Source organism: Carcharhinus amblyrhynchos, chromosome 12 (genome assembly GCF_965287045.1).
Source record: "Carcharhinus amblyrhynchos chromosome 12, sCarAmb.v2.hapA, whole genome shotgun sequence".
Taxonomy (NCBI): Eukaryota; Metazoa; Chordata; class Chondrichthyes; order Carcharhiniformes; family Carcharhinidae; genus Carcharhinus; species Carcharhinus amblyrhynchos.
This window is the reverse complement of record NC_137335.1, coordinates 863,983-877,811: the sequence shown is the minus strand read 5'-3', so window position 1 is coordinate 877,811 and position 13,829 is coordinate 863,983.

The following is a 13,829-nucleotide window of genomic DNA, read 5'->3' as shown; positions in this document are numbered from 1 at the left end:
GCCGCTATGAGGCAGCAGTGTTAACTACTGTGCTGCCCTAGAGAATGGTTACTTTAAAACATTTGTTAAATTGAAACATGTTTAAGAGGTTCAATTCAGAGGAAAGCAGAGCTGACAGATATGTATTGAAGATTGAAGTGGGAGGTGATAGATGAGGATATGGGTAGACACAGGGGAAGGCAGTCTTCTCAATGCTGACACGTTAGACTTTTCATGGAGAAGACACGAGCACCAAGAGTTAGTCAAAGCACAGAATCATGTGAAGGAATTGATCTCCTGTCTTATGCAGTAATGCAGGGTATTGGCCAGCCTGAGGTGTATACCTGGGAAAGATATTCTTTCAAAGAGTTGGTGGAAAAGTGATGGGCCGAATGGCCATCTATGCCGTAGGGATTCTATGGTTCTAAATGAATGGCATCTGCCCCTGAACCTTTGAACATTGGTGAGAGCAATATTAGATATATTTCAGCATGGCAGCTGTGTTGTGGAGTGTTGGAGCAAATATATGAAAGTTAATTATTGTAATGAGAGTCTTAACTAAGATTAAAGCAAGATGTAAGCAGCAATGACTGGGGGAGATTGGAGAAACTACAGTGTTTCCCAGTCCCGCCCATTCTCACGGTAATGGAGAAATTTCCCTCAGGACAAACTATCCCAGAGAACATTCAGACTGAGTCCAAAACATCAGCTTGGTGCAGTTTACCCCTTGCAAAGGATTTGAGTATTGATATGAGAAAGTCAGCATCTTCTGGTGTTGAAATTGAGATCTGATACCTCACCTGCAGGACTGGGAATGGTCTTGTTTCCATTTCCAATTTCAAGCTTTTACTTTACTGGATTTGACAGACAGGACAGGTGGGGGCATCGGCAACATTGTAGTAAAACATTAGCTTCTGACAGGCAGTTTATACGAGGCACTTTTCAAAAGTTCTGGTTGAACATGGAAAAATAAGCACAGCAGTGTTTACAGGTAAATTATCAGTGTCAAGGATTCCATTAGCAGGTCAGGTTACGCTGAGTCCCAAATGCATCAACAGCACAAATGTAACAAATAATTCCATGAAAATAGTAATGAGAATGAAAGCTAATTAAAGAAAACAGTAGAAACACTCTCTTTGAAAGAGAGATAATTTGTATTTGCATTGTTACACTGATGCCAACAAAACGCTGGAAGCAGAAATGGAGCAACGGCAGACAGATCTCTCTAACTTATTTCACATTTTAAATATGAGATGAATGCCAGAACACAGCAGAGAAATGAAGCATCGGGGGGGGGGGGGGGTGCGTTCCAGCATTTTGCACAGCTGTATGATACTCTGGAGAAAAATCAACAGGAAACTAAAAAAGATTGTTTCTTTTGTCATTTTCTTTGAACATTTTTCTTTACCAGATACAAAAATGTTGAGACTGGGAAAACATTGGCTCTTTGACTGAAAGGCATCCAATTGGGTACCTGATGTAGGGGGACAGCACATGATAAGGATGGATGTGTTGGCTGAATGATTGCTGGGGCATCAGGCAAGTCATGTGATGAAACTTCCAGGATTAATTTAATTGCAATTGGCAACCCGAAGTGTTGTGAAATGAAACTGAGGGAGGCTATTCAGATATTGTGCCTGTCCTGGTACTTTGAAACAATGATTCAATGAATCTCACTCACCTTTACTTTGCCCATAATCTTATCATTTTCTCCCCTTCAAGTATTTATCTAATCTCCTTTAAAATGTATTTCTGAATCTTCTTCCATGGCCCTTTTAGGAAATGCATTCCAAATCACAGCAACTTAATGTTTGGAAAAAAACAAATTCTTATCATTTTGCCTCTGGTGTTTATCTGAAATCTATTTCCAATTTCTGCCACTGGAAATAGAGTTACTGCTCATCTATAACAAAACCCTTTCCTCTTTTAAACACCTCTATCAATTTTCCCCTTATCCTCCTTGGTTTTATAAGAAACATGGTCAGCTTTTCCAATCTTTCCATTATCAGAAATGTCCCTCATTCTGCTATTGTTCTGGAACATCCTCTTTCGTAGCATGGCTAAAGTTTAGATTTCTATATTCAATTAAATTTAATCTCTAGAGTGATTTGATCACGTCATTACGGGCAACACAAAGACAGCTTCTGTTCTGCTTCACCCGTAGCTAACAAATCTGATTCCTGTTAGATGTTATTGTGTATTATTTCAAATATTACATTTGTGCTTTTGAATGGTAAGGGCTTTGATCCAGAAATGCACAAACTAGTGGGAGTTTCTTGTGAGAGGTGGAATATTGGCAAGCATTGTGTAATGATTAATACTTTAGTACAATGGTTAGTGATTTGCTCTTGGTATCATAGCTAAACATTATCTTTGCAAATCAACTCATAACACCCACATAAGTTCCACATTTCTAGTTAAGAGGGAGGTAAAGTTGAGGGATAACTTTTTGTTTGAAGTACTTAGGAATTTTTTCTAAGGAAAAATAATAACCGCATCAGAATTTCCTTTCTGATTTTGTAAAAATATCACTGAGATAGTCTTTACCCAGGATGAGCTGCTCCAGTCACACACACAGTAATAGCTGAGTTCGTAAATCCAACTGGAGATTGATATAAACTGTAGAAGCGAAAAACTCAGACCCATTGAACAGCCACTCCAGAGACACCAAACACAGAAAGTCTAGGATTCAGTTATTATTTTATTACTGAATAAACCCACTAGAATTTATTAATCATAAGGTTCTTCTAGTTTTATTCCTGACATTCCTGCAGGAGCAAACTCATGATGTGGGTATGCCGGCGTTGGACTGGCGTAAACACAGTAAAAAGTCTGACAACACCAGGTTTTAGTCCAACCTATTTATTTGATAATATACTCACAAGCTTTCGGGTTAGCCCCTTCGTCAGGTGAATGGAGAGTTCTGGCCTCAGACAGAGCATATAAAGCACAGACAGTAATCTCTAAACTGTCTGTGCTTTATGTGCTCTGTCTGAGGCCAGAACTCTCCATTCACCTGACGAAGGGGCTAACCCGAAAGCTTGTGAGTATATTATCAAATAAATAGGTTGGACTAAAACCTGGTGTTGTCAGACTTTTTACGGAGCAAACTCATGCAGGGGTGCGGTTCCACTCGCATTTCTCTTGCTGTCTTCTTCACATGCAAACCTACACAGCAATTATTGACAGAATATTTAATCACAGAGGCAACTATATTTTTACTGGACATGAACATAACTACACATTCCAACAGTAAATCATGGTCTCCTTACCTAAGGAAGAAAATATTCAGAAAAAATATTTGGTGTAAGAATCCATGGGTTTGCCTTGGAGGGAGTGCAGAGGAGGTTTACTAGGCTGATGCCGGAGTTGAGGGGGTTGAGCTATGAGGAGAGGCTGAATAAACTAGGCTTGTACTCGTTAGAGTTTAGAAGAATGAGGGGAGATCTCATTGAGACGTATAAGATGATGAATGGGATGGATAGGATAGAGGTGGAGAGACTCTTCCCGCTCAGAAAGGACAGTAGGACTAGGGGGCACAGCCTCAAGATAAAGGGGGGCGGTTTAGAACGGAGTTGAGGAGGAACTTCTTCACTCAAAGGGTGGTGAATCTCTGGAATTCTCTGCCCGTTGAAGTGGTGGAGGCTACCTCGCTAAATATTTTTAAGACGCGGGTTGATGGGTTTTTGATAAGAGAGGGGATTAAGGGTTATGGGGAGAGGGCGGGAATGTGGAACTGAGCCACGACAGATCAGCCATGATCTTATTGAATGGTGGGGCAGGCTCGAAGGGCTAGATGGCCTATTCCTGCTCCTATTTCTTATGTTCTTATGTTACTGGAAACTGAAATGCCACGATCGACTGACTGTAAATGAGAGGTTTTGTTGGTGGTGATTTGATAACATTTTCACCCAGCTTTAGTTTTAACCCTGCTTGTAATGCCTCTGAGTAAAGATAGTTGAAATGTGACATAATGAATCATTGTAGTTTGGACTTTAATTGGCTGAAAGTTTAATCGGCCTGAAAGGTGTAAAAGTAACAAAAAGGTCAAAAAGTAAACCTGGACATAAATCTAACAGTGTGAAAATAGGCAGTTTGCAAGAACAAAGAAAATTACAGCACAGGAACAGGCCCTTCGGTCCTCCAAGCCTGCACCGACCATGCTGCCCGACTTAACTAAACCCCCTATCCTTCCGGGCACCATATTCCTCTATTCCTATTCCCATTCCCACTAAGCGGGAAGAAGATGAACTCCTCAGCAGAATATCAGAAGACGGTTTGTGAGCTGGAGTTGAAACAAAATGACGGGATGCCGAGACCACTCAGTTTTCCTTGCATTGGCAGCTAATGTTAATGAGCTGGTAGGTATCAGAGCTTGGAAAGCGAGGCTGTGTTACATTGACTGGCATGACTAAAGAGTAGATTACACTCCCACCCAGAGGGTAAAGATAATTCTGCTCCACTTTGTTATTACTACTGAGAGATTAGGATGTGTCAAGCCTTACTTCTACTGAATAAAATATGACCATTGTCACCAATAGGGGTTATTACTTTGAATTATGTCGAAACTTGAGAATATGGGTTTAAAGGATTAATTGAATCTTGTACTTCAAATTCTAAAACTGGGGATGAGGGGATTATCCACTGAGGATAAGTTAGACTAGACCTATATTCCTGGAGTTTAGAATGAGAAGTGATTCTGTAATTTAATTGAAACATAAGATTCTGAAGGAGTATGACAGATTGATGCTGTTACCCGTGGCTGGCGAATCTAGAACCTAAAGTCAGAGTCTCAGGATAAGGAGTTCACTCAGAGGTTTGTCCTTTGGAATTCTCTACCCCAGAAGTCTGTTGATGCTCAGATGTTGAGTATATTTAAGATTGAGATCAATAAAATTGAGGATACTAAGGGAATTAAGGGATGCAGGGACGATGCAGTAAGGTAGAAGATCAGCCATGATCTTAGTGAATGGTGGAGCAGGCTTGAGGAGCCGAATGGCCTTTTCCAGCTCCAATTTCTTATAGTTTATATATTTCTTATTGTGATGAAGGATGGAACCAATGAAAGCTTTTCCATCTTCCTTCGCTCCAAGGCACTGGAATCAAGTGAATCATCTCAATTCCTGTCACAAGATTAGATACATAGCTCAGCCTAACATAGCTAGAGCAAAGAGGAAAGCTTTATTGGGAGAAAGCTTTCACATTTTAAAGTTTATTCCAGCAAATTGATAATACAAAATCAGCAGACTAAACAGAGATGATAGATTTATATGTTGGGTTGAAAGATCCTGCTTTCCTCATCCTCCACATTCTCAGCCCTTTTCAAATCCCAATTCCTTTCATGTGTTCTGGGACAGTGCGTCCTGAACCATTTACAACTGCAGTTTCTAAACCCCAATTCTCATACCATTTCCCTTGACTTGACATAATATTTCTCAACTATAAATCTACTGAACTTCTCTCTCACCTTCAACTTTGGTGTCCTTCCAGCACAATCTTTACTTTCTCATTCTTGTTGATCTCAATAGCATGGTCCCTATCTCACTCCCTCAATCCAAGGAGTGCATATTTCAATCTATCTGGCCCACAACTGATTTATCCTATCATCACTAATTCTGGTCAAAACACATTTAGTGCTAGTTTTCTGCTCACTATTCCAGGAGCATTAAGAACATAAGAACATAAGAAATAGGAGCAGGAGTAGGCCATCTAGCCCTTCGAGCCTGCCCCGCCATTCAATAAGATCATGGCTGATCTGTTGTGGCTCAGTTCCACATTCCCGCCCTCTCCCCATAACCCTTAATCCCCTCTCTTATCAAAAACCCATCAACCCGCATCTTAAAAATATTTAGTGAGGTAGCCTCCACCACTTCAACGGGCAGAGAATTCCAGAGATTCACCACCCTTTGAGTGAAGAAGTTCTTCCTCAACTCCGTTCTAAACCGCCCCCCCCCCCCTTTATCTTGAGGCTGTGCCCCCTAGTCCTACTGTCCTTTCTGAGCGGGAAGAGTCTCTCCTCCTCTATCCTATCCATCCCATTCATCATCTTATACGTCTCAATGAGATCTCCCCTCATTCTTCTAAACTCTAACGAGTACAAGCCTAGTTTATTCAGCCTCTCCTCATAGCTCAACCCCCTCAACTCCGGTATCAGCCTAGTAAACCTCCTCTGCACTCCCTCCAAGGCCAAAATATCCTTGCATAAGTACGGCGCCCAAAACTGCACACAGTACTCCAGCTGCGGCCTCACCAATGCCCTATACAGCTGCAGCAAGACCTCCCTACTTTTATATTCAATCCCCCTCGCTATGAAGGCCAGCATCCCATTCGCCTTCCTGACCACCTGCTGCACCTGCAAGCTGGGTTTTTGCGACTCATGCACAAGGACCCCGAGGTCCCTCTGCACCGTCGCCTGCTGCAGTTTTTCGCCACGTAAGTAATAATCCTTCCTACCATTATTCCTACCAAAGTGGACCACCTTGCACTTGCCAACATTAAATTCCATTTGCCAGTTCCTGGCCCATTCGCCCAGCCTATCTAGATCCTTCTGCAGACTCTCCACACCTTTCGCACAATTTGCCGTGCCCCCAATCTTGGTGTCATCAGCAAATTTCGACACCCTACACTCGGTTCCTTCCTCCAGATCATCTATATAAATGGTAAATAGCTGAGGCCCCAGCACCGACCCCTGGGGCACTCCACTAGTCACCATCCGCCAATCCGAATAGCACCCATTAACCCCCACTCTCTGCCTCCTATTTGACAACCAATCCTCTATCCACGCTAACACCCTACCCCCAACTCCATGTCCCCTGACCTTCTGCAATAACCTCTTGTGAGGTACCTTGTCAAACGCCTTCTGAAAATCAAGAAAGACCACATCCACCAGCTCTCCTCTATCCACCGCCCTAGACGCATCCTCATAGAACTCCAGTAAATTTGTCAGACACGACTTCCCCTTAACGAAACCGTGCTGCGTCTGCTCTATCAAGCAATTCCCCTCAAGATGCCTCGCTATTTCCTCCTTGATGACGGATTCTAACATTTTACCTATTCTGGAGAGAAAATATAATTTCAGCTTATTTTCCCCACCAGCAAGTCTCCTTCCCTGCTCCCTCTATCCTCACTTCTAACACATGCAAGAAGCTTGTGAACTTAATTACCATTAAGCTTGAGACCATCGAGATGTGCCGGTTAGGTCGACTGGCTATGCTAAAGTGATCCTAATGTCAGGGGAATAGCAGGGTAAATTTGTAGGGTTATGGGCATAGGGCCTGGGTGGGATTGTGGTCACTGCAGACTCAATGGGCCAAGTAGCCTCTTTCTGCACTGTAAGGATTCTATCATTCAGCTGCCAAAACAATCCTTTTCAGATTCCCCCGCTTGAACATTAAGTCCACAGGGCGCATTCTCCTGTGCTGCCTGCCATGGGAATTGTAGCAGATGAGGGATGGACCGTGGAAAAGTCCCTTGACCTCAGACGGGCTTTTCCAATTTTGCGGTCAGTGCAGCTGGAAAATCCCACCCAACACCTTTCTCCAGCTTTTCCTGCACCATTCTCATTCCCTCTCTGAATTCATCCTGTCCACGAGATCCACATCCTGCTCTCTCAATCCAATTCTCACAGAACGGCTGAACATCTCTTCCTACTCCTTGTCTAAGCTGATATTAGATATGGTTGTCCGATATCCGGCTTGGATGAGCCAGAATTTCCCTCAGGGGAAACCAAAAGAATTCTCTCCCTAAACTTTCCATGGTGAAAATGCATTTTACACTGAACCAAGGTTTTAGTCGCTGCTCTTTATCCACTGTTTTAGAAAAAAATAATTGTGTGTTTGAGCAATTAAATGGCACAGATTGTTTTGTCATTTATTGTATTTACCAGTGACAGAAACTATTCTATTTTTATTTGACCATTTGTAGTGCATAGATCTATCAAGAAAAAAGACTAAATTTAGAGTTCTGGTGAGTCAGTAAATGGAACGTGTTGTATTTGCCAAGTTCTGCATTACTTAAAATGAACAAGTAATGTTTTTGGCACAAAGTGGAATTTTCCTTTCTGGAAGATAAATATTTTGTCTGTGTTATAATTAAGAAATTTCTATGCAGACTCACTTACTTCCATCTTTATATTATTTTGTTAATTCTACTGTTAATATTCATTGTTATTGTTTTGTGAAAAGGTTTTAAATGGTTTTTGTTAAATGTCTTTATTTAATTCCCTTTCATGTAATAGAGCTGCTAGTACTTTGGCCAATGTATCATCGTCTTCTGAAAGAATTCATGAGTCAGTTAGAGCAACTTTCGAAACAGCTAAAGAATGTTCAACTGCTTCTAGCTCTGAATGATGCTAAAGAGTAGCATAAAAATCAGTATCACCTTTTTAACATATTTCCTTCCTCTAACTGGAGATGCAACAATAAATTCTACTCTGTAACAAGAAAGGAGATTCATCTAGAAAGTTAGAACTGCCTCTGTACAGTTTAATTTCCCCACAAGAGTTGATGATGTCACAAACTACTAACTTTCCGCTACCTCATTAATTCACCACCTCTTACGTATGTCTAACATCAAGCCCCGAATGACTCAAACTTTCCCACAGCTGACTTATCATTTTCAGTTCCCCCTCAGCGCTGCTATTGTCTCTATTCCTGGTAAGACTCAAACTGAACAAAACCACCTTTAACTTTTATATCATCTTCAATGCTGAACGGAGCATCAAACCCTTTCACATTCTTTCCAAAGCTTGCAGCACTTACTGCCACCTCCACACCACCTCTGCACTTAGCTTAAATCTCTGACACTGTGGCTGAAATTTTACCACCCTGCCTGCCACAGAAATCTGAGCGGACAAGAGGCAGACAATGGAAAGGTTCATTGACCTTGGGCGGGATTTTACAGTTTTGGGACGAATGAGGCCGTAAAGTCTCGCCCCATAACCCAAATCAATGCATTCATTATTGTTTAATATCATCTATGCCTTCCTTCACTTCACTGAAGCCTGTAACATAGAACACTGTAACATTTGAGAGGCTTCCTCCCTTGTCCAGTTAGTGAGGCTGTCCTTACACCCCTCCTTCCAACTTGTCCTACTCCATTTTTTATCCATTTTTGTGGACATGGACCATGTCCCTTGTCTACAGAAAGCAGAGATTTAAGAGTTTTTAGGCTCCTTTTGAGGGCATTCAAGAGTCAACCACATTGTTGTTCTGGAGTCACTTGTGGGCCAGACCAGGTAAAGACAGCAGATTTCCTTCCCTAAAGGACGTTGATGAACTAGATGAGCTTTTACAATGATCCACCTGTTAGCTTTTTGACTGATATTCAACCTTCCCTTTTAAATCTACCTTGAAGTGTGAAATCAGAAGTTACTGGACTTTAAACTGTGATTAACAGAAGTCCTCAAGTATCACCAAGTGAGCAACCTCGTGAAGGAAAATGAAAGAGGAACATTGACGAAATAGGGGTTGTCTTGAGGATGAAGACAAAGCACAATGTTAGTATTGCTATCCAATAGACAACTTCATGCCTATCTTCTGATGACAGGTGCCAACACTCCAAACTGGTTCATTCTGAACTATCACATCCTCTCCTTTGATCACAAAATTTAAAAATGACATTATTTAAATAAATAAGAAGACATTAGGAAAACTAAATCACATTGGTAAAAGATTTTATCTGTGATTTTGTGTGTGGCTTCTGATTTGGTTAACATTTAGTGATGGACATGGGAGCTTCTTCAGACCTCCTAGATTCTCTGATCCATTTCAGATTCCCAGCATTTGTATATTATTTCTTATTTATATTGGAAATGTTCAACTCAGTTAAACAGTAGAATATTGCTAAACTTTTATATAAATGATTTTATCTTTCTTCTAATTTATAATATTCTACATACAAGACCAGTTCATAACAAGAAGATTCCCACAATAAGTGACAACTGCACTTAGAGGACAGTACAGGTTTTTGTTTAACAAGAATTATTAGTCCTCTGGTGTGAACCCTGGGGTGCTGGAACTGATTGAAACCCATCCTAAAAAACATAATTTTAACTACTGTTTCTTTCTCGTCATTTGTAATGTCAAACCAGTTCAATCAATCAAGGGATGCAATAGCCCAGTGATATTATCTCTAGATTATTAATCCAGAAACTCAGCTAATGTTCTGGAGACCTGGGTTTGAATCCCACCACGGCAGATAGTGGAATTTGAGTTCAATATAAAATACCTGGAATTAAGAATCTACTGATGACTATGAAACCATTGTTGATTGTTGGCAAAACCTATCTGGTTCACTAATGTTCTTTAGGGAAGGAAATCTGCCATCCTTACCCACTCTGGCCTACATGTGACACCAGAGCCACAGCAATGCAGTTGACTCTCAACTGCCCTTGGGCAACTAGGGATGGGCAATAAATGCTGGCCAGCCAGTGAATAAATTTAAAAAATCAGAATATAGTCAGGAAATCCCAAGGTATCATTATTTCTTACACATGTTGCAACACAGTACAACTGTTCCTTAGGCATTCTCTGCATTTTTCAATAGTTCCTTGATGCTCAGTATTTAAATGCCACTGAAAATGTACTTTGTCTCTTTCTCCAAGTAATAATTTTCAAGAGAAGGTTCTGCCCCTTGGGTCTGCCATAGGGACCAATCCCACTGATTTCCTCCCTTTTTTGGACAAAGGACGGTCTTTGGTCAATATCTTAGGACCACAATACCACTCACAATATAGAGTTATTGTGGGTCAAATCCACCTGCTGAAACTGCACAGCACAACTCACTTCAAATCTACTGAAAGCTGCCACTAAATCACCCTAACCTGGCCGAATGTTGATGTTTAATGACTATAGATGTTTTAATGGTGTATAGAGATTGAGAGAAAATCCCCTTAGACTGATAGAAATTTAATTTCTCACTCATCTTTTTCCCATTTAAATAATGTAAAAAATTCAAATTTTTTTTAACAACATGGAAACACTGCCTTGGCAACACATGGCCTAGGTTTCATTTCAATTGAATAATCGACTCTTTTGTCTGTGTAATTTACTTGGTACACAAAGCAATGCCCTTGTAAAAGCTGTGGTAGGATTAATCCGAGATTGAATTATTTAGTGCTGGAGTACTGCAGACACTCGAGTTAATTTACCAGGACTAGACACTCAATGCGAGGTTAAAGTTAAAAACAAACAGTTTGATTTTTGGAGGAGCTGGTATGTTACAACAAGTTTCATTTCATTCTAGTGTCACATCAAGCCATGTCATTGAACTCACACTGCACTATATGTTATTACTCTGATATCAATGCATTCATAAGCACGTTTTAATCTTGTGCCAGAGTTCAATTTGATGCTGAAACAAAGCAAAGGTAGAACATCAAGTTCGGCAGAATATCTGCCTTATTAAATTCAAGCTGTAACACCCCGAACTCTGTGTTCATGTAAAGTACTTCTGGCTTTACTGATACTAAACAGGAGTGTGTAGATGCTGTTGGTCAGCCCCCAGTATGGCAAAAAGCCATATACATTCTTCAGACATGCTGGTTAGGTGCATTGACCCGAACAAGCACCGTATTGTGGCGATTAGGGAAATTTTACAGTTACTTCACTGCAGTGTTAATGTAAGCCTTACTTGTGACTAATAAATAAACTTTGCTTTAATTCTGTATTTTGTGGGATTTACCCATTTATTGTGTACTGTATGAAAAAAAGTGTGAAATAATTATTCTAGCTTTGCTTTAGGAACGAATAAACTGTTCAAATAAAGATTGTAAACTGCTCAAGACACTTACAGACAAGGTAATGGGGTTAGATGGTTCACATTGCAGCACAAAAAGTGAACTCAATTGCGAAACTTCCTGTTCCTTACTGGTGTCATAAAGCAGACCTAGAGAATGTTTGGTGTCCTTTAAAGGCAGTAGTTTTCCAAGTGTGGTGTGCAGACCACTGGTGGTCCAAAATGGGAGTTACTGAGGCGTGACGCCATAGAAGAAAACAGGTTGGAACTCACATCCCCACCACTCATACTATCACACCGTCTGGCTCCCACTTACCTGACTCAAATCATCATGAGCACAAGAATCAATTATGTAGTTTTCCAATCAAGATTTGTGTAGTTGCTGATCTTATTTGATATGAATTTTATATTAGAATAAATAAATGTATTCTCTTGTGGTATTAAGATTTATAACAAAAATGTTATATTTCATGCTAAGAAAAATTAGTTTACTTATACTGAATTAAAAATAAATACAGATATTACATTGAGTAATGAGAAAGGACTGTAATATCTCTTAAGTTCCCATTAATTCTGATGAACTTCTTTTTGTGGTGGCATGTGAAAGTGGGTGGGATAGGGGCTGGTAGACAGTCTGCAAAGTCTTTCACCTTGTTTAAGTGGGCCATGGACACTATGTTAATGATGTCAATAAACATCAGGAAACATTTCAGCTTTAACTGCAAGTAGGAAATCCACCAAAACTTAACCAGAAATAACAAAGAAACAACAAAGAATTCCTCCTGGAAATGTACAAACAAGTGCCATACTGCTGAGCTGTAGAGGTGTGACATTCCAGGACCAATAATGGGCAAAAGAATCAGTGGAGAAACTCAGCATCATTGATAAGAAAGAGCAAAATTAGAACTCCTGCCTCAGAACCATATCCAGTCACCTCTGTTGGAAAGTCTTTCAGTGTAAGTTGGCATATTAAAAAGTCTCACAACACCAGGTTAAAGTGCAACAGGTTTATTTGGAATTGCAAGCTTTTGGAACACTGGTCCTTCACCAGGTGAGTGGTGGCTGAGGATCCAATCCAACTGCAATTGTGATGAAAGCTGATCCAAGTTTGTGAAAGATTCAAATATCAGGACTGGAAGGAAATGAAAGATCAAAAGTTTTCTAGCACTAAAAAGGTTTGCGCAACAAATTATTAGTGAACGATTTTAAAAACAAGGCTTAACAGGTAGTTATTTATTTCCAAACAAGGATTTGAAAGACAGGTTTAGAAAGTGTGGTTATTGGGTGGCACAGTGGTTATCACTGCTGCTTCACAGCACCAAGGACCTGGGTTCAATTTCTGGCTTGGGTCAATGTCTGTGTGGCGTTTGCATGTTCTCCCCATGTCTGCGTGGGTTTCCTCCCACAGTCTGAAAGACATGCTGGTTAGGTGCATTGCCCGAACAGGCACCAGAGTTTGATGATCAGGAGAATTTCACAGTAACTTTATTACAGTGTTAATGTAAGCTTTACTTGTGACTAATAAATAAACTTTACCTTTACTTTTAATAGAGAACATAAGAAATAGGAGTAGGAGTAGGCCATCCAGCCCTTCGAGCCTGCCCCGCCATTCAATAAGATCATGGCTGATCTGAAGTGGATCAGTTCCACTTTCCTGCTTTCTCCTCATAACCCTTAATTCCCTTGTCTGTCAAAAACCTATCAACCCATGACTTAAATATATTTAGCGAGGTAGCCTCCACCACTTTAAAGGGCAGAGAATTCCAGAGATTCACCACCCTTTGAGTGAAGAAGTTCCTCCTCAACTCTGATCTAAACTGTCAGCACCCCCCACCCCCACCTTATCTTGAGCCTGTGCCCTCTAGTCCTGCTATCCTTTCTGAGTGGGAAGAATCTCTCTACCTCTACCCTATCCATCCCTTTCATTATCTTATACGTCGCTATAAGATCCCCCCTCATCCTTCTGAACGCCAATGAGTACAGACCCAGTCTATTTAGTCTCTCTTCATAGTCCAACCCCCTCATCTCCAAATGAACAAGATTTTACTATTACTTCCATAAGTCCAGAAAGTCATAAATATAATTTATTAAATGCTTTGTGATAATAAAATTAC